This window comes from Tympanuchus pallidicinctus, unplaced genomic scaffold (genome assembly GCF_026119805.1).
Source record: "Tympanuchus pallidicinctus isolate F22 unplaced genomic scaffold, pur_lepc_1.0 scaffold90, whole genome shotgun sequence".
Taxonomy (NCBI): domain Eukaryota; kingdom Metazoa; phylum Chordata; class Aves; order Galliformes; family Phasianidae; genus Tympanuchus; species Tympanuchus pallidicinctus.
This window is the reverse complement of record NW_026294814.1, coordinates 90,001-117,596: the sequence shown is the minus strand read 5'-3', so window position 1 is coordinate 117,596 and position 27,596 is coordinate 90,001. Positions and strand designations below refer to the sequence as shown.

The 27,596-nt window shown below is 31.9% G+C and overlaps 1 long non-coding RNA gene across 49 annotated transcripts in view; it reads left to right on the top strand.

The window, feature by feature from the left end:
• The first annotated feature begins 810 nt into the window (after window positions 1-810).
• Window positions 811-27,596, top strand: part of LOC128074691 (uncharacterized) — a 45,853-nt gene continuing 19,067 nt past the window's right edge. For 4 of the 49 annotated variants that reach the window (XR_008203298.1, XR_008203290.1, XR_008203302.1 and 1 more), the window contains exons 1-8: window positions 3,803-4,079; window positions 5,269-5,309; window positions 5,558-5,885; window positions 6,177-6,710; window positions 6,875-7,120; window positions 7,243-7,491; window positions 15,915-15,996; window positions 27,202-27,325. This is a non-coding gene — a long non-coding RNA (uncharacterized LOC128074691). Of the gene's footprint in view, window positions 1,085-1,268; window positions 1,288-3,099; window positions 3,217-3,802; window positions 4,080-5,268; window positions 5,310-5,557; window positions 5,886-6,176; window positions 6,711-6,833; window positions 7,177-7,242; window positions 7,492-9,260; window positions 9,510-15,832; window positions 16,038-16,324; window positions 16,584-25,724; window positions 25,835-27,201; window positions 27,557-27,596 lie in introns of those variants that run through there. The other 45 variants (XR_008203282.1, XR_008203285.1, XR_008203284.1 and 42 more) reach the window with 37 other exon arrangements.

Here is a 27,596-nt window from a genome sequence, read left to right as displayed (position 1 = left end):
AATCAGTGATATTTAAGGTTAAAAACAGGGATTTCTAGGAAAATAAGCGATATTTAAGGGGAAAAACAGGGATTTCGATGAAAATAAGAGATATTTCAGGGGAAAAACAGGGATTTCTAGGAAAATAAGCGATATTTATGGGGAAAAACAGGGATTTTTGTGAAAATAAGTGATATTCCAGGTTAAAAACAGGGATTTCTATGAAAATAAGCGACATTTCAGGGGAAAAATAGGGATTTCTAGGAAAATAAGCGACATTTATGGGGAAAAACAGGGATTTCTAGGAAAATAAGTGATATTTCAGGTTAAAAACAGGGATTTTTGTGAAAATAAGCGATATTTAAGGATTAAAAACAGGGATTTCTATGAAAATAAGCGATATTTTCGGGGAAAAACAGGGATTTCTATGAAAATAAGCGATATTTCAGGTTAAAAACAGGGATTTCGATGAAAATAAGTGATATTTAAGGGGAAAAACAGGGATTTCTAGGAAAATAAGCGATATTTCAGGTGAAAAACAGGGATTTCGATGAAAATAAGCGATATTTGAGGATAAAAACAGGGATTTCTATGAAAATAAGCGATATTTTCGGGGAAAAACAGGGATTTCGATGAAAATAAGCGATATTTAAGGGGAAAAACAGGGATTTCTATGAAAATAAGCGATATTTCAGGTGAAAAACAGGGATTTCTATGAAAATAAACGATATTTCAGTGGAAAAACAGGGATTTCTAGGAAAATAAGCGATATTTCAGGTGAAAAGCAGGGATTTCGATGAAAATAAGAGATATTTCAGGTGAAAAACCGGGATTTCTAGGAAAATAAGCGATATTTAAGGGGAAAAACAGGGATTTCTATGAAAATAAGCGATATTTCAGGTGAAAAACAGGGATTTCTATGAAAATAAGCGATATTTCAGGTTAAAAACAGGGATTTCTATGAAAATAAGCGATATTTCAGGTGAAAAACAGGGATTTCTATGAAAATAAGCGATATTTCAGGGGAAAAACAGGGATTTCTATGAAAATAAGCGATATTTCAGGTTAAAAACAGGGATTTCTATGAAAATAAGCGATATTTCAGGTAAAAACAGGGATTTCTATGAAAATAAGCGATATTTCAGGGGAAAAACAGGGATTTCTATGAAAATAAGCGATATTTCAGGTTAAAAACAGGGATTTCGATGAAAATAAGCGATATTTCAGGGGAAAAACAGGGATTTCTAGGAAAATAAGCGATATTTAGGGGAAAAACAGGGATTTCTATGAAAATAAGCGATATTTAAGGTTAAAAACAGGGATTTCTATGAAAATAAGCGATATTTAAGGGGAAAAACAGGGATTTCTATGAAAATAAGAGATATTTCAGGGGAAAAACAGGGATTTCTAGGAAAATAAGCGATATTTATGGGGAAAAACAGGGATTTTTGTGAAAATAAGTGATATTCAGGTTAAAAACAGGGATTTCTATGAAAATAAGCGATATTTCAGGGGAAAAACAGGGATTTCTAGGAAAATAAGCGATATTTATGGGGAAAAACAGGGATTTCTAGGAAAATAAGCGATATTTCAGGTTAAAAACAGGGATTTCTATGAAAATAAGCGATATTTAAGGATTAAAAACAGGGATTTCTATGAAAATAAGCGATATTTCAGGTTAAAAACAGGGATTTCGATGAAAATAAGCGATATTTAAGGGGAAAAACAGGGATTTCTATGAAAATAAGCGATATTTCAGGTGAAAAACAGGGATTTCGATGAAAATAAGCGATATTTTAGGGGAAAAACAGGGATTTCTATGAAAATAAGCGATATTTAAGTTGAAAAACAGGGATTTCTATGAAAATAAGCGATATTTCAGGGGAAAAACAGGGATTTCTATGAAAATAAGCGATATTTAAGGTGAAAAACAGGGATTTCTATGAAAATAAGCGATATTTATGGTGAAAAACAGGGATTTCTATGAAAATAAGCGATATTTAAGCTTAAAAACAGGGATTTCTATGAAAATAAGCGATATTTCAGGTGAAAAACAGGGATTTCTATGAAAATAAGCGATATTTTAGGTGAAAAACAGGGATTTCTATGAAAATAAGCGATATTTCAGGTGAAAAACAGGGATTTCTAGGAAAATAAGCGATATTTCAGGTGAAAAACAGGGATTTCTAGGAAAATAAGCGATATTTCAGGGGAAAAACAGGGATTTCTATGAAAATAAGCGATATTTAAGGGGAAAAACAGGGATTTCTATGAAAATAAGCGATATTTCAGGTGAAAAACCGGGATTTCTATGAAAATAAGCGATATTTAAGGGGAAAAACAGGGATTTCGATGAAAATAAGCGATATTTCAGGTGAAAAACAGGGATTTCTATGAAAATAAGCGATATTTCAGGTTAAAAACAGGGATTTCTATGAAAATAAGCGATATTTCAGGTGAAAAACAGGGATTTCTATGAAAATAAGCGATATTTAGTGGTTAAAAACAGGGATTTCTATGAAAATAAGCGATATTTCAGGGGAAAAACAGGGATTTCTAGGAAAATAAGCGATATTTATGGGGAAAAACAGGGATTTCTATGAAAATAAGTGATATTTCAGGTTAAAAACAGGGATTTCTATGAAAATAAGCGATATTTCAGGGGAAAAACAGGGATTTCTATGAAAATAAGCGATATTTAGGGGAAAAACAGGGATTTCTAGGAAAATAAGCGATATTTCAGGGGAAAAACAGGGATTTCTATGAAAATAAGCGATATTTAAGGGGAAAAACAGGGATTTCTAGGAAAATAAGCGATATTTCAGGTTAAAAACAGGGATTTCTATGAAAATAAGCGATATTTAAGGATTAAAAACAGGGATTTCTATGAAAATAAGCGATATTTTCGGGGAAAAACAGGGATTTCTATGAAAATAAGCGATATTTCAGGTGAAAAACAGGGATTTCTATGAAAATAAGCGATATTTTAGGGGAAAAACAGGGATTTCTATGAAAATAAGCGATATTTATGTGTTAAAAACAGGGATTTCTATGAAAATAAGCGATATTTCAGGGGAAAAACAGGGATTTCTATGAAAATAAGCGATATTTCAGGTTAAAAACAGGGATTTCTATGAAAATAAGCGATATTTCAGGGGAAAAACAGGGATTTCTAGGAAAATAAGCGATATTTATGGGGAAAAACAGGGATTTCTATGAAAATAAGCGATATTTAAGGTTAAAAACAGGGATTTCTAGGAAAATAAGCGATATTTCAGGGGAAAAACAGGGATTTCGATGAAAATAAGCGATATTTCAGGGGAAAAACAGGGATTTCTAGGAAAATAAGCGATATTTAAGGGGAAAAACAGGGATTTTTGTGAAAATAAGTGATATTCCAGGTTAAAAACAGGGATTTCTATGAAAATAAGCGACATTTCAGGGGAAAAACAGGGATTTCTAGGAAAATAAGCGATATTTAGGGGAAAAACAGGGATTTCTATGAAAATAAGCGATATTTCAGGGGAAAAACAGGGATTTCTAGGAAAATAAGCGATATTTAAGGGGAAAAACAGGGATTTCTATGAAAATAAGTGATATTTCAGGTTAAAAACAGGGATTTCTATGAAAATAAGCGATATTTAAGGATTAAAAACAGGGATTTCTATGAAAATAAGCGATATTTTCGGGGAAAAACAGGGATTTCGATGAAAATAAGCGATATTTAAGGATTAAAAACAGGGATTTCGATGAAAATAAGTGATATTTAAGGGGAAAAACAGGGATTTCTATGAAAATAAGCGATATTTCAGGTGAAAAACAGGGATTTCGATGAAAATAAGCGATATTTTAGGGGAAAAACAGGGATTTCTATGAAAATAAGCGATATTTCAGGGGAAAAACAGGGATTTCTATGAAAATAAGCGATATTTAGTGGTTAAAAACAGGGATTTCTATGAAAATAAGCGATATTTCAGGTTAAAAACAGGGATTTCTATGAAAATAAGCGATATTTCAGGGGAAAAACAGGGATTTCTATGAAAATAAGCGATATTTCAGGGGAAAAACAGGGATTTCTATGAAAATAAGCGATATTTAAGGTTAAAAACAGGGATTTCTAGGAAAATAAGCGATATTTAAGGGGAAAAACAGGGATTTCTATGAAAATAAGCGACATTTCAGGGGAAAAACAGGGATTTCTATGAAAATAAGCGATATTTAGGGAAAAACAGGGATTTTTGTGAAAATAAGTGATATTCCAGGTTAAAAACAGGGATTTCTATGAAAATAAGCGATATTTCAGGGGAAAAATAGGGATTTCTAGGAAAATAAGCGATATTTATGGGGAAAAACAGGGATTTCTAGGAAAATAAGTGATATTTCAGGTTAAAAACAGGGATTTCTATGAAAATAAGCGATATTTAAGGATTAAAAACAGGGATTTCTATGAAAATAAGCGATATTTCAGGTTAAAAACAGGGATTTCGATGAAAATAAGTGATATTTATGGGGAAAAACAGGGATTTCTAGGAAAATAAGCGATATTTCAGGTGAAAAACAGGGATTTCGATGAAAATAAGCGATATTTTAGGGGAAAAACAGGGATTTCTATGAAAATAAGCGATATTTTCGGGGAAAAACAGGGATTTCTATGAAAATAAGCGATATTTAATGGTTAAAAACAGGGATTTCTAGGAAAATAAGCGATATTTCAGGTGAAAAACAGGGATTTCTATGAAAATAAGCGATATTTCAGGGGAAAAACAGGGATTTTTGTGAAAATAAGTGATAATTATGGGGATAAACAGGGATTTCTATGAAAATAAGCGATATTTTAGGAAAAACAGGGATTTCTATGAAAATAAGCGATATTTTCAGGGGAAAAACAGGGATTTCTAGGAAAATAAGCGATATTTCAGGTTAAAAACAGGGATTTCTATGAAAATAAGCGATATTTCAGGTGAAAAACAGGGATTTCTATGAAAATAAGCGATATTTCAGGGGAAAAACAGGGATTTCTATGAAAATAAGCGATATTTCAGGGGAAAAACAGGGATTTCTATGAAAATAAGCGATATCTGAGGATTAAAAACAGGGATTTCTATGAAAATAAGCGATATTTCAGGGGAAAAACAGGGATTTCTATGAAAATAAGCGATATTTCAGGGGAAAAACAGGGATTTCTATGAAAATAAGCGATATTTTCGGGGAAAAACAGGGATTTCAATGAAAACAAGCGATATTTCAGGGGAAAAACAGGGATTTCTATGAAAATAAGCGATATTTCAGGGGAAAAACAGGGATTTCTATGAAAATAAGCGATATTTAAGGTTAAAAACAGGGATTTCTATGAAAATAAGCGATATTTAAGGGGAAAAACAGGGATTTCTATGAAAATAAGCGATATTTAAGGATTAAAAACAGGGATTTCTATGAAAATAAGCGATATTTCAGGTTAAAAGCAGGGATTTCTATGAAAATAAGCGATATTTCAGGTGAAAAACAGGGATTTCTATGAAAATAAGCGATATTTAGTGGTTAAAAACAGGGATTTCTATGGAAATAAGCGATATTTCAGGTTAAAAACAGGGATTTCTATGAAAATAAGCGATATTTCAGGGGAAAAACAGGGATTTCTATGAAAATAAGCGATATTTCAGGGGAAAAACAGGGATTTCTATGAAAATAAGCGATATTTAAGGTTAAAAACAGGGATTTCTAGGAAAATAAGCGATATTTAAGGGGAAAAACAGGGATTTCTATGAAAATAAGCGATATTTCAGGTTAAAAACAGGGATTTCTATGAAAATAAGCGACATTTCAGGGGAAAAACAGGGATTTCTATGAAAATAAGCGACATTTCAGGTGAAAAACAGGGATTTCTATGAAAATAAGCGATATTTCAGGTGAAAAGCAGGGATTTCTATGAAAATAAGCGATATTTAAGGATTAAAAACAGGGATTTCTATGAAAATAAGCGATATTTTCGGGGAAAAACAGGGATTTCTATGAAAATAAGCGATATTTCAGGTGAAAAACAGGGATTTCTATGAAAATAAGCGATATTTCAGTGGTTAAAAACAGGGATTTCTATGGAAAATAAGCGATATTTCAGGTGAAAAACAGGGATTTCTATGAAAATAAGCGATATTTCAGGGGAAAAACAGGGATTTCTAGGAAAATAAGCGATATTTCAGGTTAAAAACAGGGATTTCTATGAAAATAAGCGATATTTAAGGTTAAAAACAGGGATTTCTAGGAAAATAAGCGAAATTTAAGGGGAAAAACAGGGATTTCTATGAAAATAAGCGATATTTCAGGGGAAAAACAGGGATTTCTAGGAAAATAAGCGATATTTAAGGGGAAAAACAGGGATTTCTAGGAAAATAAGTGATATTTCAGGTTAAAAACAGGGATTTCTATGAAAATAAGCGATATTTAAGGATTAAAAACAGGGATTTCTATGAAAATAAGCGATATTTCAGGGGAAAAACAGGGATTTCTATGAAAATAAGCGATATTTAAGGGGAAAAACAGGGATTTCTATGAAAATAAGCGATATTTCAGGTTAAAAACAGGGATTTCTATGAAAATAAGCGATATTTAAGGGGAAAAACAGGGATTTCTATGAAAATAAGCGATATTTCAGGTTAAAAACAGGGATTTCTATGAAAATAAGCGATATTTAAGGGGAAAAACAGGGATTTCTATGAAAATAAGCGATATTTCAGGTGAAAAACAGGGATTTCGATGAAAATAAGCGATATTTAAGGGGAAAAACAGGGATTTCTATGAAAATAAGCGATATTTTCGGGGAAAAACAGGGATTTCTATGAAAATAAGCGATATTTCAGGTGAAAAACAGGGATTTCTATGAAAATAAGCGATATTTCAGGGGAAAAACAGGGATTTCTATGAAAATAAGCGATATTTAAGGTTAAAAACAGGGATTTCTATGAAAATAAGCGATATTTCAGATTAAAAACAGGGATTTCTATGAAAATAAGCGATATTTCAGGGGAAAAACAGGGATTTCTATGAAAATAAGCGATATTTCAGGGGAAAAACAGGGATTTCTATGAAAATAAGCGATATTTAAGGGGAAAAACAGGGATTTCTATGAAAATAAGCGATATTTCAGGTTAAAAACAGGGATTTCTATGAAAATAAGCGATATTTCAGGGGAAAAACAGGGATTTCTATGAAAATAAGCGATATTTTCGGGGAAAAACAGGGATTTCTATGAAAATAAGCGATATTCAGGTTAAAAACAGGGATTTCTATGAAAATAAGTGATATTTAAGGGGAAAAACAGGGATTTCTATGAAAATAAGCGATATTTAAGGATTAAAAACAGGGATTTCTATGAAAATAAGTGATATTTCAGGGGAAAAACAGGGATTTCTATGAAAATAAGCGATATTTTAGGGGAAAAACAGGGTTTTCTAGGAAAATAAGCAATATTTAATGGTTAAAAACAGGGATTTCTAGGAAAATAAGCGATATTTTAGGGTTAAAAACAGGGATTTCTATGAAAATAAGCGATATTTAAGGGGAAAAACAGGGATTTCTAGGAAAATGAGCGATACTTAAGGGTTAAAAACAGGGATTTCTATGAAAATAAGCGAAATTTAAGGGGAAAAACAGGGATTTCTATGAAAATAAGCGATATTTTAGGGGAAAAACAGGGATTTCGATGAAAATAAGCGATATTTAGTGGTTAAAAACAGGGATTTCTATGAAAATAAGCGATATTTTCGGGGAAAAACAGGGATTTCTAGGAAAATAAGTGATATTTAGTGGTTAAAAACAGGGATTTCTATGGAAATAAGCGATATTTCAGGTTAAAAACAGGGATTTCTATGAAAATAAGCGATATTTTCGGGGAAAAACAGGGATTTCTATGAAAATAAGTGATATTTAAGGGGAAAAACAGGGATTTCTATGAAAATAAGCGATATTTCAGGTTAAAAGCAGGGATTTCTATGAAAATAAGCGATATTTCAGGTGAAAAACAGGTTTTTTCTATGAAAATAAGCGATATTTAGTGGTTAAAAACAGGGATTTCTATGGAAATAAGCGATATTTCAGGTTAAAAACAGGGATTTCTATGAAAATAAGCGATATTTAAGGGTTAAAAACAGGGATTTCTATGAAAATAAGTGATATTTCAGGGGAAAAACAGGGATTTCTATGAAAATCAGCGATATTTAAGGTTAAAAACAGGGATTTCTAGGAAAATAAGCGATATTTAAGGTTAAAAACAGGGATTTCTAGGAAAATAAGCGACATTTCAGGGGAAAAACGGGGATTTCTAGGAAAATAAGCGATATTTATGGGGAAAAACAGGGATTTTTGTGAAAATAAGTGATATTCCAGGTTAAAAACAGGGATTTCTATGAAAATAAGCGACATTTCAGGGGAAAAACAGGGATTTCTATGAAAATAAGCGATACTTAAGGGTTAAAAACAGGGATTTCTATGAAAATAAGCGATATTTAAGGGGAAAAACAGGGATTTCTAGGAAAATAAGCGATACTTAAGGGTTAAAAACAGGGATTTCTATGAAAATAAGCGAAATTTAAGGGGAAAAACAGGGATTTCAATGAAAATAAGCGATATTCCAGGTTAAAAACAGGGATTTCTATGAAAATAAGCGACATTTCAGGGGAAAAACAGGGATTTCTAGGAAAATAAGTGATATTTCAGGTTAAAAACAGGGATTTCGATGAAAATAAGCGATATTTAGCGGTTAAAAACAGGGATTTCTATGAAAATAAGCGATATTTTCGGGGAAAAACAGGGATTTCTATGAAAATAAGCGATATTTCAGGTTAAAAACAGGGATTTCGATGAAAATAAGTGATATTTAAGGGGAAAAACAGGGATTTCTATGAAAATAAGCGATATTTCAGGTGAAAAACAGGGATTTCGATGAAAGTAAGCGATATTTTAGGGGAAAAACAGGGATTTCTATGAAAATAAGCGATATTTTCGGGGAAAAACAGGGATTTCGATGAAAATAAGCGATATTTCAGGTTAAAAACAGGGATTTCTATGAAAATAAGCGATATTTCAGGTGAAAAACAGGGATTTTTGTGAAAATAAGCGATATTTCAGGGGAAAAACAGGGATTTCGATGAAAATAAGCGATATTTAAGGTTAAAAACAGGGATTTCCATGAAAATAAGCGATATTTCAGGTTAAAAACAAGGATTTCTATGAAAATAAGCGATATTTAAGGGGAAAAACAGGGATTTCTATGAAAAGCGATATTTCAGGGGAAAAACAGGGATTTCTATGAAAATAAGCGATATTTAAGGTTAAAAACAGGGATTTCTATGAAAATAAGCGATATTTAAGGGTTAAAAACAGGGATTTCTATGAAAATAAGCGATATTTAAGGGGAAAAACAGGGATTTCTATGAAAATAAGCGAAATTTAAGGGGAAAAACAGGGATTTCTATGAAAATAAGCGATATTTAAGGGGAAAAACAGGGATTTCTAGGAAAATAAGCGATACTTAAGGGTTAAAAACAGGGATTTCTATGAAAATAAGCGAAATTTAAGGGGAAAAACAGGGATTTCAATGAAAATAAGCGATATTCCAGGTTAAAAACAGGGATTTCTATGAAAATAAGCGACATTTCAGGGGAAAAACAGGGATTTCTAGGAAAATAAGCGATATTTCAGGTGAAAAACAGGGATTTTTGTGAAAATAAGTGATATTCCAGGTTAAAAACAGGGATTTCTATGAAAATAAGCGACATTTCAGGGGAAAAACAGGGATTTCTAGGAAAATAAGCGATATTTAAGGGGAAAAACAGGGATTTCTAGGAAAATAAGTGATATTTCAGGTTAAAAACAGGGATTTCGATGAAAATAAGCGATATTTAAGGATTAAAAACAGGGATTTCTATGAAAATAAGCGATATTTTCGGGGAAAAACAGGGATTTCTAGGAAAATAAGCGATATTTCAGGGGAAAAACAGGGATTTCGATGAAAATAAGTGATATTTAAGGGGAAAAACAGGGATTTCTATGAAAATAAGCGATATTTCAGGTGAAAAACAGGGATTTCGATGAAAGTAAGCGATATTTTAGGGGAAAAACAGGGATTTCTATGAAAATAAGCGATATTTTAGGTGAAAAACAGGGATTTCGATGAAAATAAGCGATATTTCAGGTTAAAAACAGGGATTTCTATGAAAATAAGCGATATTTCAGGTGAAAAACAGGGATTTCTAGGAAAATAAGCGATATTTCAGGGGAAAAACAGGGATTTCTATGAAAATAAGCGATATTTAAGGTTAAAAACAGGGATTTCTAGGAAAATAAGCGATATTTAAGGGGAAAAACAGGGATTTCGATGAAAATAAGAGATATTTCAGGGGAAAAACAGGGATTTCTAGGAAAATAAGCGATATTTATGGGGAAAAACAGGGATTTTTGTGAAAATAAGTGATATTCCAGGTTAAAAACAGGGATTTCTATGAAAATAAGCGACATTTCAGGGGAAAAATAGGGATTTCTAGGAAAATAAGCGACATTTATGGGGAAAAACAGGGATTTCTAGGAAAATAAGTGATATTTCAGGTTAAAAACAGGGATTTTTGTGAAAATAAGCGATATTTAAGGATTAAAAACAGGGATTTCTATGAAAATAAGCGATATTTTCGGGGAAAAACAGGGATTTCTATGAAAATAAGCGATATTTCAGGTTAAAAACAGGGATTTCGATGAAAATAAGTGATATTTAAGGGGAAAAACAGGGATTTCTAGGAAAATAAGCGATATTTCAGGTGAAAAACAGGGATTTCGATGAAAATAAGCGATATTTTAGGGGAAAAACAGGGATTTCTATGAAAATAAGCGATATTTTCGGGGAAAAACAGGGATTTCGATGAAAATAAGCGATATTTAAGGGGAAAAACAGGGATTTCTATGAAAATAAGCGATATTTCAGGTGAAAAACAGGGATTTCTATGAAAATAAGCGATATTTCAGTGGAAAAACAGGGATTTCTATGAAAATAAGCGATATTTCAGGTGAAAAGCAGGGATTTCGATGAAAATAAGCGATATTTCAGGTGAAAAACCGGGATTTCTAGGAAAATAAGCGATATTTAAGGGGAAAAACAGGGATTTCGATGAAAATAAGCGATATTTCAGGTGAAAAACAGGGATTTCTATGAAAATAAGCGATATTTCAGGTTAAAAGCAGGGATTTCTATGAAAATAAGCGATATTTCAGGTGAAAAACAGGGATTTCTATGAAAATAAGCGATATTTAGTGGTTAAAAACAGGGATTTCTATGAAAATAAGCGATATTTCAGGTTAAAAACAGGGATTTCTATGAAAATAAGCGATATTTATGTGTTAAAAACAGGGATTTCTATGAAAATAAGCGATATTTCAGGGGAAAAACAGGGATTTCTATGGAAATAAGCGATATTTCAGGTTAAAAACAGGGATTTCGATGAAAATAAGCGATATTTCAGGGGAAAAACAGGGATTTCTAGGAAAATAAGCGATATTTATGGGGAAAAACAGGGATTTCTATGAAAATCAGCGATATTTAAGGTTAAAAACAGGGATTTCTAGGAAAATAAGCGATATTTAAGGGGAAAAACAGGGATTTCGATGAAAATAAGAGATATTTCAGGGGAAAAACAGGGATTTCTAGGAAAATAAGCGATATTTATGGGGAAAAACAGGGATTTTTGTGAAAATAAGTGATATTCCAGGTTAAAAACAGGGATTTCTATGAAAATAAGCGACATTTCAGGGGAAAAATAGGGATTTCTAGGAAAATAAGCGACTTTTATGGGGAAAAACAGGGATTTCTAGGAAAATAAGTGATATTTCAGCTTAAAAACAGGGATTTCTATGAAAATAAGCGATATTTAAGGATTAAAAACAGGGATTTCTAGGAAAATAAGCGATATTTCAGGTTAAAAACAGGGATTTCGATGAAAATAAGTGATATTTAAGGGGAAAAACAGGGATTTCTATGAAAATAAGCGATATTTCAGGTGAAAAACAGGGATTTCGATGAAAATAAGCGATATTTTAGGGGAAAAACTGGGATTTCTATTAAAATAAGCGATATTTAAGTTGAAAAACAGGGATTTCTATGAAAATAAGCGATATTTAAGCTTAAAAACAGGGATTTCTATGAAAATAAGCGATATTTCAGGTGAAAAACAGGGATTTCTATGAAAATAAGCGATATTTTAGGTGAAAAACAGGGATTTCGATGAAAATAAGCGATATTTCAGGTGAAAAACAGGGATTTCTAGGAAAATAAGCGATATTTCAGGTGAAAAACAGGGATTTCTATGAAAATAAGCGAAATTTAAGGGGAAAAACAGGGATTTCTATGAAAATAAGCGATATTTAAGGGGAAAAACAGGGATTTCGATGAAAATAAGCGATATTTCAGGTGAAAAACCGGGATTTCTAGGAAAATAAGCGATATTTAAGGGGAAAAACAGGGATTTCGATGAAAATAAGCGATATTTCAGGTGAAAAACAGGGATTTCTATGAAAATAAGCGATATTTCAGGTTAAAAGCAGGGATTTCTATGAAAATAAGCGATATTTCAGGTGAAAAACAGGGATTTCTATGAAAATAAGCGATATTTAGTGGTTAAAAACAGGGATTTCTATGAAAATAAGCGACATTTCAGGGGAAAAACAGGGATTTCTAGGAAAAGAAGCGATATTTATGGGGAAAAACAGGGATTTTTGTGAAAATAAGTGATATTCCAGGTTAAAAACAGGGATTTCTATGAAAATAAGCGACATTTCAGGGGAAAAATAGGGATTTCTAGGAAAATAAGCGACTTTTATGGGGAAAAACAGGGATTTCTAGGAAAATAAGTGATATTTCAGGGGAAAAACAGGGATTTCTATGAAAATAAGCGATATTTAAGGGGAAAAACAGGGATTTCTAGGAAAATAAGTGATATTTCAGGTTAAAAACAGGGATTTCGATGAAAATAAGCGATATTTAAGGATTAAAAACAGGGATTTCTATGAAAATAAGCGATATTTTCGGGGAAAAACAGGGATTTCTATGAAAATAAGCGATATTTCAGGTGAAAAACAGGGATTTCGATGAAAGTAAGCGATATTTTAGGGGAAAAACAGGGATTTCTATGAAAATAAGCGATATTTATGTGTTAAAAACAGGGATTTCTATGAAAATAAGCGATATTTCAGGGGAAAAACAGGGATTTCTATGAAAATAAGCGATATTTCAGGTTAAAAACAGGGATTTCGATGAAAATAAGCGATATTTCAGGGGAAAAACAGGGATTTCTAGGAAAATAAGCGATATTTATGGGGAAAAACAGGGATTTCTATGAAAATAAGCGATATTTAAGGTTAAAAACAGGGATTTCTAGGAAAATAAGCGATATTTAAGGGGAAAAACAGGGATTTCGATGAAAATAAGCGATATTTCAGGGGAAAAACAGGGATTTCTAGGAAAATAAGCGATATTTAAGGTTAAAAACAGGGATTTTTGTGAAAATAAGTGATATTCCAGGTTAAAAACAGGGATTTCTATGAAAATAAGCGACATTTCAGGGGAAAAATAGGGATTTCTAGGAAAATAAGCGACTTTTATGGGGAAAAACAGGGATTTCGATGAAAATAAGTGATATTTCAGGGGAAAAACAGGGATTTCTAGGAAAAAAAGCGATATTTAAGGGGAAAAACAGGGATTTCTAGGAAAATAAGTGATATTTCAGGTTAAAAACAGGGATTTCTATGAAAATAAGCGATATTTAAGGATTAAAAACAGGGATTTCTATGAAAATAAGCGATATTTTCGGGGAAAAACAGGGATTTCGATGAAAATAAGCGATATTTAAGGATTAAAAACAGGGATTTCGATGAAAATAAGTGATATTTAAGGGGAAAAACAGGGATTTCTATGAAAATAAGCGATATTTCAGGTGAAAAACAGGGATTTCGATGAAAGTAAGCGATATTTTAGGGGAAAAACAGGGATTTCTATGAAAATAAGCGATATTTCAGGGGAAAAACAGGGATTTCTATGAAAATAAGCAATATTTAGTGGTTAAAAACAGGGATTTCTATGAAAATAAGCGATATTTCAGGTTAAAAACAGGGATTTCGATGAAGATAAGCGATATTTCAGGGGAAAAACAGGGATTTCTATGAAAATAAGCGATATTTATGGGGAAAAACAGGGATTTCTATGAAAATCAGCGATATTTAAGGTTAAAAACAGGGATTTCTAGGAAAATAAGCGATATTTAAGGGGAAAAACAGGGATTTCTATGAAAATAAGCGACATTTCAGGGGAAAAACAGGGATTTCTAGGAAAAGAAGCGATATTTATGGGGAAAAACAGGGATTTTTGTGAAAATAAGTGATATTCCAGGTTAAAAACAGGGATTTCTATGAAAATAAACGATATTTCAGGGGAAAAATAGGGATTTCTAGGAAAATAAGCGACTTTTATGGGGAAAAACAGGGATTTCTAGGAAAATAAGTGATATTTCAGCTTAAAAACAGGGATTTCTATGAAAATAAGCGATATTTAAGGATTAAAAACAGGGATTTCTATGAAAATAAGCGATATTTCAGGTTAAAAACAGGGATTTCGATGAAAATAAGTGATATTTATGGGGAAAAACAGGGATTTCTAGGAAAATAAGCGATGTTTCAGGTGAAAAACAGGGATTTCGATGAAAATAAGCGATATTTTAGGGGAAAAACAGGGATTTCTATGAAAATAAGCGATATTTTCGGGGAAAAACAGGGATTTCTATGAAAATAAGCGATATTTAATGGTTAAAAACAGGGATTTCTAGGAAAATAAGCGATATTTCAGGTGAAAAACAGGGATTTCTATGAAAATAAACGATATTTCAGGGGAAAAACAGGGATTTTTGTGAAAATAAGTGATAATTATGGGGATAAACAGGGATTTCTATGAAAATAAGCGATATTTTAGGAAAAACAGGCATTTCTATGAAAATAAGCGATATTTTCAGGGAAAAACAGGGATTTCTAGGAAAATAAGCGATATTTCAGGTTAAAAACAGGGATTTCTATGAAAATAAGCGATATTTCAGGTGAAAAACAGGGATTTCTATGAAAATAAGCGATATTTCAGGGGAAAAACAGGGATTTCTATGAAAATAAGTGATATTTCAGGGGAAAAACAGGGATTTCCATGAAAATAAGCGATATCTGAGGATTAAAAACAGGGATTTCTATGAAAATAAGCGATATTTCAGGGGAAAAACAGGGATTTCTATGAAAAGCGATATTTTAGGGGAAAAACGGATTTCTATGAAAATAAGCGATATTTTCGGGGAAAAACAGGGATTTCAATGAAAACAAGCGATATTTCAGGGGAAAAACAGGGATTTCTATGAAAATAAGCGATATTTCAGGGGAAAAACAGGGATTTCTATGAAAATGAGCGATACTTAAGGGTTAAAAACAGGGATTTCTATGAAAATAAGCGAAATTTAAGGGGAAAAACAGGGATTTCGATGAAAATAAGTGATATTTAAGGATTAAAAACAGGGATTTCTATGAAAATAAGCGATATTTCAGGTTAAAAGCAGGGATTTCTATGAAAATAAGCGATATTTCAGGTGAAAAACAGGGATTTCTATGAAAATAAGCGATATTTAGTGGTTAAAAACAGGGATTTCTATGGAAATAAGCGATATTTCAGGTTAAAAACAGGGATTTCTATGAAAATAAGCGATATTTCAGGGGAAAAACAGGGATTTCTATGAAAATAAGCGATATTTCAGGGGAAAAACAGGGATTTCTATGAAAATCAGCGATATTTAAGGTTAAAAACAGGGATTTCTGTGAAAATAAGCGATATTTAAGGGGAAAAACAGGGATTTCTATGAAAATAAGCGATATTTCAGGTTAAAAACAGGGATTTCTATGAAAATAAGCGACATTTCAGGGGAAAAACAGGGATTTCTATGAAAATAAGCGACATTTCAGGTGAAAAACAGGGATTTCTATGAAAATAAGCGATATTTCAGGTTAAAAGCAGGGATTTCTATGAAAATAAGCGATATTTAAGGATTAAAAACAGGGATTTCTATGAAAATAAGCGATATTTTCGGGGAAAAACAGGGATTTCTATGAAAATAAGCGATATTTCAGGTGAAAAACAGGGATTTCTATGAAAATAAGCAATATTTAGTGGTTAAAAACAGGGATTTCTATGGAAATAAGCGATATTTCAGGTGAAAAACAGGGATTTCTATGAAAATAAGCGAAATTTCAGGGGAAAAACGGATTTCTATGAAAATAAGCGATATTTCAGGTTAAAAACAGGGATTTCTATGAAAATCAGCGATATTTAAGGTTAAAAACAGGGATTTCTAGGAAAATAAGCGAAATTTAAGGTTAAAAACAGGGATTTCTATGAAAATAAGCGACATTTCAGGGGAAAAACAGGGATTTCTAGGAAAATAAGCGATATTTAAGGGGAAAAACAGGGATTTCTAGGAAAATAAGTGATATTTCAGGTTAAAAACAGGGATTTCTATGAAAATAAGCGATATTTAAGGATTAAAAACAGGGATTTCTATGAAAATAAGCGATATTTCAGGTGAAAAACAGGGATTTCGATGAAAATCAGTGATATTTAAGGGGAAAAACAGGGATTTCTATGAAAATAAGCGATATTTCAGGTTAAAAACAGGGATTTCGATGAAAATCAGTGATATTTAAGGGGAAAAACAGGGATTTCTATGAAAATAAGCGATATTTCAGGTTAAAAACAGGGATTTCGATGAAAATAAGCGATATTTAAGGGGAAAAACAGGGATTTCTATGAAAATAAGCGATATTTCAGGTGAAAAACAGGGATTTCGATGAAAATAAGCGATATTTAAGGGGAAAAACAGGGATTTCTATGAAAATAAGCGATATTTTCGGGGAAAAACAGGGATTTCTATGAAAATAAGCGATATTTCAGGTGAAAAACAGGGATTTCTATGAAAATAAGCGATATTTCAGGGGAAAAACAGGGATTTCAATGAAAATAATCGATATTTAAGGTTAAAAACAGGGATTTCTATGAAAATAAGCGATATTTCAGATTAAAAACAGGGATTTCGATGAAAATAAGCGATATTTCAGGGGAAAAACAGGGATTTCTATGAAAAGCGATATTTAAGGGGAAAAACAGGGATTTCTATGAAAATAAGCGATATTTAAGGGGAAAAACAGGGATTTCAATGAAAACAAGCGATATTTCAGGTTAAAAACAGGGATTTCTCTGAAAATAAGCGATATTTTAGGGGAAAAACAGGGATTTCTATGAAAATAAGCGATATTTTCGGGGAAAACCGGGGATTTCTATGAAAATAAGCGATATTCCAGGTTAAAAACAGGGATTTCGATGAAAATAAGTGATATTTAAGGGGAAAAACAGGGATTTCTATGAAAATAAGCGATATTTCAGGTGAAAAACAGGGATTTCGATGAAAATAAGCGATATTTTAGGGGAAAAACAGGGATTTCTATGAAAATAAGCGATATTTATGTGTTAAAAACCGGGATTTCTAGGAAAATAAGCGATATTTCAGGGGAAAAACAGGGATTTCTAGGAAAATAAGTGATATTTCATGTGAAAAACAGGGATTTCTATGAAAATAAGCGATATTTATGGGGAAAAACAGGGATTTCTATGAAAATAAGCGATATTTAATGGTTAAAAACAGGGATTTCTATGAAAATAAGCGATATTTAAGGGGAAAAACAGGGATTTCTATGAAAATAAGCGATATTTCAGGGGAAAAACAGGGATTTCTAGGAAAATAAGCGAAATTTCAGGTGAAAAACAGGGATTTCTATGAAAATAAGCGATATTTTAGGTGAAAAACAGGGATTTCTATGAAAATAAGCGATATTTCAGTTTAAAAACAGGGATTTCTATGAAAATAAGCGATATTTTCGGGGAAAAACAGGGATTTCTATGAAAATAAGCGATATTTCAGGGGAAAAACAGGGATTTCTATGAAAATAAGCGATATTTCAGGGGAAAAACAGGGATTTCTATGAAAATAAGCGATATTTCAGGGGAAAAACAGGGATTTCTAGGAAAATAAGCGATATTTAAGGATTAAAAACAGGGATTTCTATGAAAATAAGCGATATTTCAGGGGAAAAACAGGGATTTCTATGAAAATAAGCGATATTTAAGGGGAAAAACAGGGATTTCTAGGAAAATAAGCGATATTTAAGGGGAAAAACAGGGATTTCTAGGAAAATAAGCGATATTTCAGGTGAAAAACAGGGATTTCTATGAAAATAAGCGATATTTTCGGGGAAAAACAGGGATTTCTATGAAAATAAGCGATATTTCAGGTGAAAAACAGGGATTTCTATGAAAATAAGCGATATTTCAGGTTAAAAACAGGGATTTCTATGAAAATAAGCGATATTTCAGGGGAAAAACAGGGCTTTCTATGAAAATAAGCGATATTTTCGGGGAAAAACAGGGATTTCTATGAAAATAAACGATATTTCAGGGGAAAAACAGGGATTTTTGTGAAAATAAGTAATAATTATGGGGAAAAACAGGGATTTCTATGAAAATAAGCGATATTTAGTGGTTAAAAACAGGGATTTCTATGGAAATAAGCGATATTTCAGGTTAAAAACAGGGATTTCGATGAAAATAAGCGATATTTTAGGGGAAAAACAGGGATTTCGATGTAAATAAGTGATATTTAAGGGGATAAACAGGGATTTCTAGGAAAATAAGCGATATTTCAGGTGAAAAACAGGGATTTCGATGAAAATAAGCGATATTTTAGGGGAAAAACAGGGATTTCGATGAAAATAAGTGATATTTATGTGTTAAAAACCGGGATTTCTATGAAAATAAGCGATATTTCAGGGGAAAAACAGGGATTTCTAGGAAAATAAGTGATATTTCATGTGAAAAACAGGGATTTCTATGAAAATAAGCGATATTTATGGGGAAAAACAGGGATTTTTGTGAAAATAAGCGATATTTCAGGTTAAAAACAGGGATTTCGATGAAAATATGCGATATTTAAGGGGAAAAACAGGGATTTCTATGAAAATAAGCGATATTTCAGTTTAAAAACAGGGATTTCTAGGAATATAAGCGATATTTTAGGTGAAAAACAGGGATTTCTATGAAAATAAGCGATATTTTAGGTGAAAAACAGGGATTTCTATGAAAATAAGCGATATTTCAGTTTAAAAACAGGGATTTCTATGAAAATAAGTGATATTTTCGGGGAAAAACAGGGATTTCTATGAAAATAAGCGATATTTCAGGGGAAAAACAGGGATTTCGATGAAAATAAGCGATATTTAGTGGTTAAAAACAGGGATTTCTATGAAAATAAGCGATATTTCAGGGGAAAAACAGGGATTTCTATGAAAATAAGCGATATTTAAGGGGAAAAACAGGGATTTCTATGAAAATAAGCGATATTTAAGGGGAAAAACAGGGATTTCTAGGAAAATAAGCGATATTTCAGGTGAAAAACAGGGATTTCTATGAAAATAAGTGATATTTTCGGGGAAAAACAGGGATTTCTATGAAAATAAGCGATATTTCAGGTGAAAAACAGGGATTTCTATGAAAATAAGCGATATTTCAGGTTAAAAACAGGGATTTCTATGAAAACAAGCGATATTTCGGGTTAAAAACAGGGCTTTCTATGAAAATAAGCGATATTTCAGGTGAAAAACAGGGATTTCTATGAAAATAAGCGATATTTCAGGGGAAAAACAGGGATTTTTGTGAAAATAAGTAATAATTATGGGGAAAAACAGGGATTTCTATGAAAATAAGCGATATTTAGTGGTTAAAAACAGGGATTTCTATGGAAATAAACGATATTTCAGGTTAAAAACAGGGATTTCGATGAAAATAAGCGATATTTTAGGGGAAAAACAGGGATTTCGATGTAAATAAGTGATATTTAAGGGGATAAACAGGGATTTCTAGGAAAATAAGCGATATTTCAGGTGAAAAACAGGGATTTCGATGAAAATAAGCGATATTTTAGGGGAAAAACAGGGATTTCGATGAAAATAAGTGATATTTATGTGTTAAAAACCGGGATTTCTATGAAAATAAGCGATATTTCAGGGGAAAAACAGGGATTTCTAGGAAAATAAGTGATATTTCATGTGAAAAACAGGGATTTCTATGAAAAGAAGCGATATTTATGGGGAAAAACAGGGATTTTTGTGAAAATAAGCGATATTTCAGGTTAAAAACAGGGATTTCGATGAAAATAAGCGATATTTAAGGGGAAAAACAGGGATTTCTATGAAAATAAGCGATATTTCAGTTTAAAAACAGGGATTTCTAGGAATATAAGCGATATTTTAGGTGAAAAACAGGGATTTCTATGAAAATAAGCGATATTTTAGGTGAAAAACAGGGATTTCTATGAAAATAAGCGATATTTCAGTTTAAAAACAGGGATTTCTATGAAAATAAGTGATATTTTCGGGGAAAAACAGGGATTTCTATGAAAATAAGCGATATTTCAGGGGAAAAACAGGGATTTCGATGAAAATCAGTGATATTTAAGGGGAAAAACAGGGATTTCTATGAAAATAAGCGATATTCCAGGGGAATAACAGGGATTTCTAGGAAAATAAGCGATATTTAAGAATTAAAAACAGGGATTTCTATGAAAATAAGCGATATTTCAGGGGAATAACAGGGATTTCTAGGAAAATAAGCGATATTTAAGGGGAAAAACAGGGATTTCTATGAAAATAAGCGATATTTAGTGGTTAAAAACAGGGATTTCTATGAAAATAAGCGATATTTAAGGGGAAAAACAGGGATTTCTATGAAAATAAGCGATATTTAAGGGGAAAAACAGGGATTTCTAGGAAAATAAGCGATATTTAAGGGGAAAAACAGGGATTTCTAGGAAAATAAGCGATATTTCAGGTGAAAAACAGGGATTTCTATGAAAATAAGTGATATTTTCGGGGAAAAACAGGGATTTCTATGAAAATAAGCGATATTTCAGGTGAAAAACAGGGATTTCTATGAAAATAAGCGATATTTCAGGTTGAAAACAGGGATTTCTATGAAAACAAGCGATATTTTAGGGGATAAACAGGGATTTCTATGAAATAAGCGATATTTCAGGTTAAAAACAGGGATTTCTATGAAAATAAACGATATTTCAGGGGAAAAATAGGGATTTTTGTGAAAATAAGTAATAATTATGGGGAAAAAAAGGGATTTCTATGAAAATAAGCGATATTTAGTGGTTAAAAACAGGGATTTCTATGGAAATAAGCGATACTTCAGGTTACAAACTGGGATTTCTATGAAAATAAGCGATATTTAAGGATTAAAAACAGGGATTTCTATGAAAATAAGCGATATTTTCGGGGAAAAACAGGGATTTCTATGAAAATAGGCGATATTTCAGGTTAAAAACAGGGATTTCTATGAAAATAAGTGATATTTAAGGATTAAAAACAGGGATTTCTAGGAAAATAAGCGATATTTCAGGTGAAAAACAGGGATTTCGATGAAAATCAGTGATATTTAAGGGGAAAAACAGGGATTTCTATGAAAATAAGCGATATTTCAGGTTAAAAACAGGGATTTCGATGAAAATCAGTGATATTTAAGGGGAAAAACAGGGATTTCTATGAAAATAAGCGATATTTCAGGTTAAAAACAGGGATTTCGATGAAAATCAGTGATATTTAAGGGGAAAAACAGGGATTTCTATGAAAATAAGCGATATTTCAGGGGAAAAACAGGGATTTCGATGAAAATAAGCGATATTTAAGGGGAAAAACAGGGATTTCTATGAAAATAAGCGATATTTTCGGGGAAAAACAGGGATTTCGATGAAAATAAGCGATATTTCAGGTTAAAAACAGGGATTTCTATGAAAATAAGCGATATTTCAGGTGAAAAACAGGGATTTCTAGGAAAATAAGCGATATTTCAGGGGAAAAACAGGGATTTCGATGAAAATAATCAATATTTAAGGTTAAAAACAGGGATTTCCGTGAAAATAAGCGATATTTCAGATTAAAAACAGGGATTTCGATGAAAATAAGCGATATTTCAGGGGAAAAACAGGGATTTCTATGAAAAGCGATATTTAAGGGGAAAAACAGGGATTTCTATGAAAATAAGCGATATTTAAGGGGAAAAACAGGGATTTCAATGAAAACAAGCGATATTTCAGGTTAAAAACAGGGATTTCTCTGAAAATAAGCGATATTTCAGGGGAAAAACAGGGATTTCTATGAAAATAAGCGATATTCCAGGTTAAAAACAGGGATTTCGATGAAAATAAGCGATATTTAAGGGGAAAAACAGGGATTTCTATGAAAATAAGCGATATTTCAGGTGAAAAACAGGGATTTCTATGAAAATAAGCGATATTTAGTGGTTAAAAACAGGGATTTCTATGGAAATAAACGATATTTCAGGTTAAAAACAGGGATTTCTATGAAAATAAGCGATATTTAAGGGGAAAAACAGGGATTTCGATGTAAATAAGTGATATTTAAGGGGATAAACAGGGATTTCTAGGAAAATAAGCGATATTTCAGGTGAAAAACAGGGATTTCGATGAAAATAAGCGATATTTTAGGGGAAAAACAGGAATTTCGATGAAAATAAGTGATATTTATGTGTTAAAAACCGGGATTTCTATGAAAATAAGCGATATTTCAGGGGAAAAACAGGGATTTCTAGGAAAATAAGTGATATTTCATGTGAAAAACAGGGATTTCTATGAAAATAAGCGATATTTATGGGGAAAAACAGGGATTTTTGTGAAAATAAGCGATATTTCAGGTTAAAAACAGGGATTTCGATGAAAATATGCGATATTTAAGGGGAAAAACAGGGATTTCTATGAAAATAAGCGATATTTCAGTTTAAAAACAGGGATTTCTAGGAATATAAGCGATATTTCAGGTGAAAAACAGCGATTTCTATGAAAATAAGCGATATTTTAGGTGAAAAACAGGGATTTCTATGAAAATAAGCGATATTTCAGTTTAAAAACAGGGATTTCTATGAAAATAAGTGATATTTTCGGGGAAAAACAGGGATTTCTATGAAAATAAGCGATATTTCATGGGAAAAACAGGGATTTCGATGAAAATCAGTGATATTTAAGGGGAAAAACAGGGATTTCTATGAAAATAAGCGATATTTCAGGGGAATAACAGGGATTTCTAGGAAAATAAGCGATATTTAAGAATTAAAAACAGGGATTTCTATGAAAATAAGCGATATTTCAGGGGAATAACAGGGATTTCTAGGAAAATAAGCGATATTTAAGGGGAAAAACAGGGATTTCTATGAAAATAAGCGATATTTAGTGGTTAAAAACAGGGATTTCGATGAAAATAAGCGATATTTAAGGGGAAAAACAGGGATTTCTATGAAAATAAGCGATATTTAAGGGGAAAAACAGGGATTTCTAGGAAAATAAGCGATATTTAAGGGGAAAAACAGGGATTTCTAGGAAAATAAGCGATATTTCAGGTGAAAAACAGGGATTTCTATGAAAATAAGCGATATTTAAGGGGAAAAACAGGGATTTCTATGAAAATAAGCGATATTTCAGGGGAAAAACAGGGATTTCTATGAAAATAAGCGATATTTCAGGTTGAAAACAGGGATTTCTATGAAAACAAGCGATATTTTAGGGGATAAACAGGGATTTCTATGAAAATAAGCGATATTTCAGGTGAAAAACAGGGATTTCTATGAAAATAAACGATATTTCAGGGGAAAAACAGGGATTTTTGTGAAAATAAGTAATAATTATGGGGAAAAAAAGGGATTTCTATGAAAATAAGCGATATTTAGTGGTTAAAAACAGGGATTTCTATGGAAATAAGCGATACTTCAGGTTACAAACTGGGATTTCTATGAAAATAAGCGATATTTAAGGATTAAAAACAGGGATTTCTATGAAAATAAGCGATATTTTCGGGGAAAAACAGGGATTTCTATGAAAATAGGCGATATTTCAGGTTAAAAGCAGGGATTTCCATGAAAATAAGCGATATTTAAGGTTAAAAACAGGGATTTCTAGGAAAATAAGCGATATTTCAGGTGAAAAACAGGGATTTCTATGAAAATCAGTGATATTTAAGGGGAAAAACAGGGATTTCTATGAAAATAAGCGATATTTCAGGTGAAAAACAGGGATTTCGATGAAAATCAGTGATATTTAAGGGGAAAAACAGGGATTTCTATGAAAATAAGCGATATTTCAGGTTAAAAACAGGGATTTCGATGAAAATCAGTGATATTTAAGGGGAAAAACAGGGATTTCTATGAAAATAAGCGATATTTCAGGTGAAAAACAGGGATTTCGATGAAAATAAGCGATATTTTAGGGGAAAAACAGGGATTTCTATGAAAATAAGCGATATTTTCGGGGAAAAACAGGGATTTCGATGAAAATAAGCGATATTTCAGGTTAAAAACAGGGATTTCTATGAAAATAAGCGATATTTCAGGTGAAAAACAGGGATTTCTAGGAAAATAAGCGATATTTCAGGGGAAAAACAGGGATTTCGATGAAAATAATCAATATTTAAGGTTAAAAACAGGGATTTCCGTGAAAATAAGCGATACTTCAGATTAAAAACAGGGATTTCGATGAAAATAAGCGATATTTCAGGGGAAAAACAGGGATTTCTATGAAAAGCGATATTTAAGGGGAAAAACAGGGATTTCTATGAAAATAAGCGATATTTAAGGGGAAAAACAGGGATTTCAATGAAAACAAGCGATATTTCAGGTTAAAAACAGGGATTTCTCTGAAAATAAGCGATATTTTAGGGGAAAAACAGGGATTTCTATGAAAATAAGCGATATTCCAGGTTAAAAACAGGGATTTCTCTGAAAATAAGCGATATTTAAGGGGAAAAACAGGGATTTCTATGAAAATAAGCGATATTTCAGGTGAAAAACAGGGATTTCGATGAAAATAAGCGATATTTTAGGGGAAAAACAGGGATTTCGATGAAAATAAGTGATATTTATGTGTTAAAAACCGGGATTTCTAGGAAAATAAGCGATATTTCAGGGGAAAAACAGGGATTTCTATGAAAATAAGTGATATTTCATGTGAAAAACAGGGATTTCTATGAAAATAAGCGATATTTATGGGGAAAAACAGGGATTTTTGTGAAAATAAGCGATATTTCAGGTTAAAAACAGGGATTTCGATGAAAATATGCGATATTTAAGGGGAAAAACAGGGATTTCTATGAAAATAAGCGATATTTCAGTTTAAAAACAGGGATTTCTAGGAAAATAAGTGATATTTTCGGGGAAAAACAGGGATTTCTATGAAAATAAGCGATATTTCAGGGGAAAAACAGGGATTTCTATGAAAATAAGCGATATTTCAGGGGAATAACAGGGATTTCTAGGAAAATAAGCGATATTTCAGGGGAAAAACAGGGATTTCTATGAAAATAAGCGATATTTAAGGGGAAAAACAGGGATTTCTAGGAAAATGAGCGATATTTCAGGGGAAAAACAGGGATTTCTATGAAAATAAGCGATATTTCAGGTGAAAAACAGGGATTTCTAGGAAAATAAGCGATATTTCAGGTGAAAAACAGGGATTTCTATGAAAATAAGTGATATTTTCGGGGAAAAACAGGGATTTCTATGAAAATAAGCGATATTTCAGGATAAAAGCAGGGATTTCTATGAAAATAAGCGATATTTCAGGTTAAAAACAGGGATTTCTATGAAAACAAGCGATATTTAAAGGGAAAAACAGGGATTTCTATGAAAATAAGCGATATTTCAGGTGAAAAACAGGGATTTCTATGAAAATAAACGATATTTCAGGGGAAAAACAGGGATTTTTGTGAAAATAAGTAATAATTATGGGGAAAAACAGGGATTTCTATGAAAATAAGCGATATTTAGTGGTTAAAAACAGGGATTTCTATGAAAATAAGCGATATTTCAGGTTAAAAACAGGGATTTCGATGAAAATAAGCGATATTTTAGGGGAAAAACAGGGATTTCTAGGAAAATAAGCGATATTTCATGTGAAAAACAGGGATTTCTATGAAAATAAGCGATATTAAAGGGGAAAAACAGGCATTTTTGTGAAAATAAGCGATATTTCAGGTTAAAAACAGGGATTTCGATGAAAATATGCGATATTTAAGGGGAAAAACAGGGATTTCTATGAAAATAAGCGATATTTCAGTTTAAAAACAGGGATTTCTAGGAATATAAGCGATATTTCAGGTGAAAAACAGCGATTTCGATGAAAATAAGCGATATTTCAGATGAAAAACAGGGATTTCTATGAAAATAAGCGATATTTCAGTTTAAAAACAGGGATTTCTATGAAAATAAGTGATATTTTCGGGGAAAAACAGGGATTTCTATGAAAATAAGCGATATTTCAGGGGAAAAACAGGGATTTCTATGAAAAGCGATATTTCAGGGGAAAAACAGGGATTTCTATGAAAATAAGCGATATTTCAGGGGAATAACAGGGATTTCTAGGAAAATAAGCGATATTTAAGGATTAAAAACAGGGATTTCTATGAAAATAAGCGATATTTCAGGGGAATAAACGGGATTTCTAGGAAAATAAGCGATATTTAAGGGGAAAAACAGGGATTTCTATGAAAATAAGCGATATTTAGTGGTTAAAAACAGGGATTTCTATGAAAATAAGCGATATTTAAGGGGAAAAACAGGGATTTCTATGAAAATAAGCGATATTTAAGGGGAAAAACAGGGATTTCTAGGAAAATAAGCGATATTTAAGGTGAAAAACAGGGATTTCTATGAAAATAAGTGATATTTTCGGGGAAAAACAGGGATTTCTATGAAAATAAGCGATATTTCAGGTTAAAAACAGGGATTTCTAGGAAGATAAGCGATATTTCAGGGGAAAAACAGGGATTTCTATGAAAACAAGCGATATTTATGGGGAATAACAGGGATTTCTATGAAAATAAGCGATATTTCAGGTGAAAAACAGGGATTTCTATGAAAATAAACGATATTTCAGGGGAAAAACAGGGATTTCTATGAAAATAAGCGATATTTTCGGGGAAAAACAGGGATTTCTATGAAAATAAGCGATATTTAGTGGTTAAAAACAGGGATTTCTATGGAAATAAGCGATATTTCAGGTTAAAAACTGGGATTTCTATGAAAATAAGCGATATTTTAGGGTTAAAAACAGGGATTTCTATGAAAATAAGCGATATTTTCGGGGAAAAACAGGGATTTCTATGAAAATAAGCGATATTTCAGGTTAAAAACAGGGATTTCTATGAAAATAAGTGATATTTAAGGGGAAAAACAGGGATTTCTAGGAAAATAAGCGATATTTCAGGTGAAAAACAGGGATTTCGATGAAAATAAGCGATATTTTAGGGGAAAAACAGGGATTTCTATGAAAATAAGCGATATTTTCGGGGAAAAACAGGGATTTCGATGAAAATAAGCGATATTTAAGGGGAAAAACAGGGATTTCTATGAAAATAAGCGATATTTCAGGTGAAAAACAGGGATTTCTATGAAA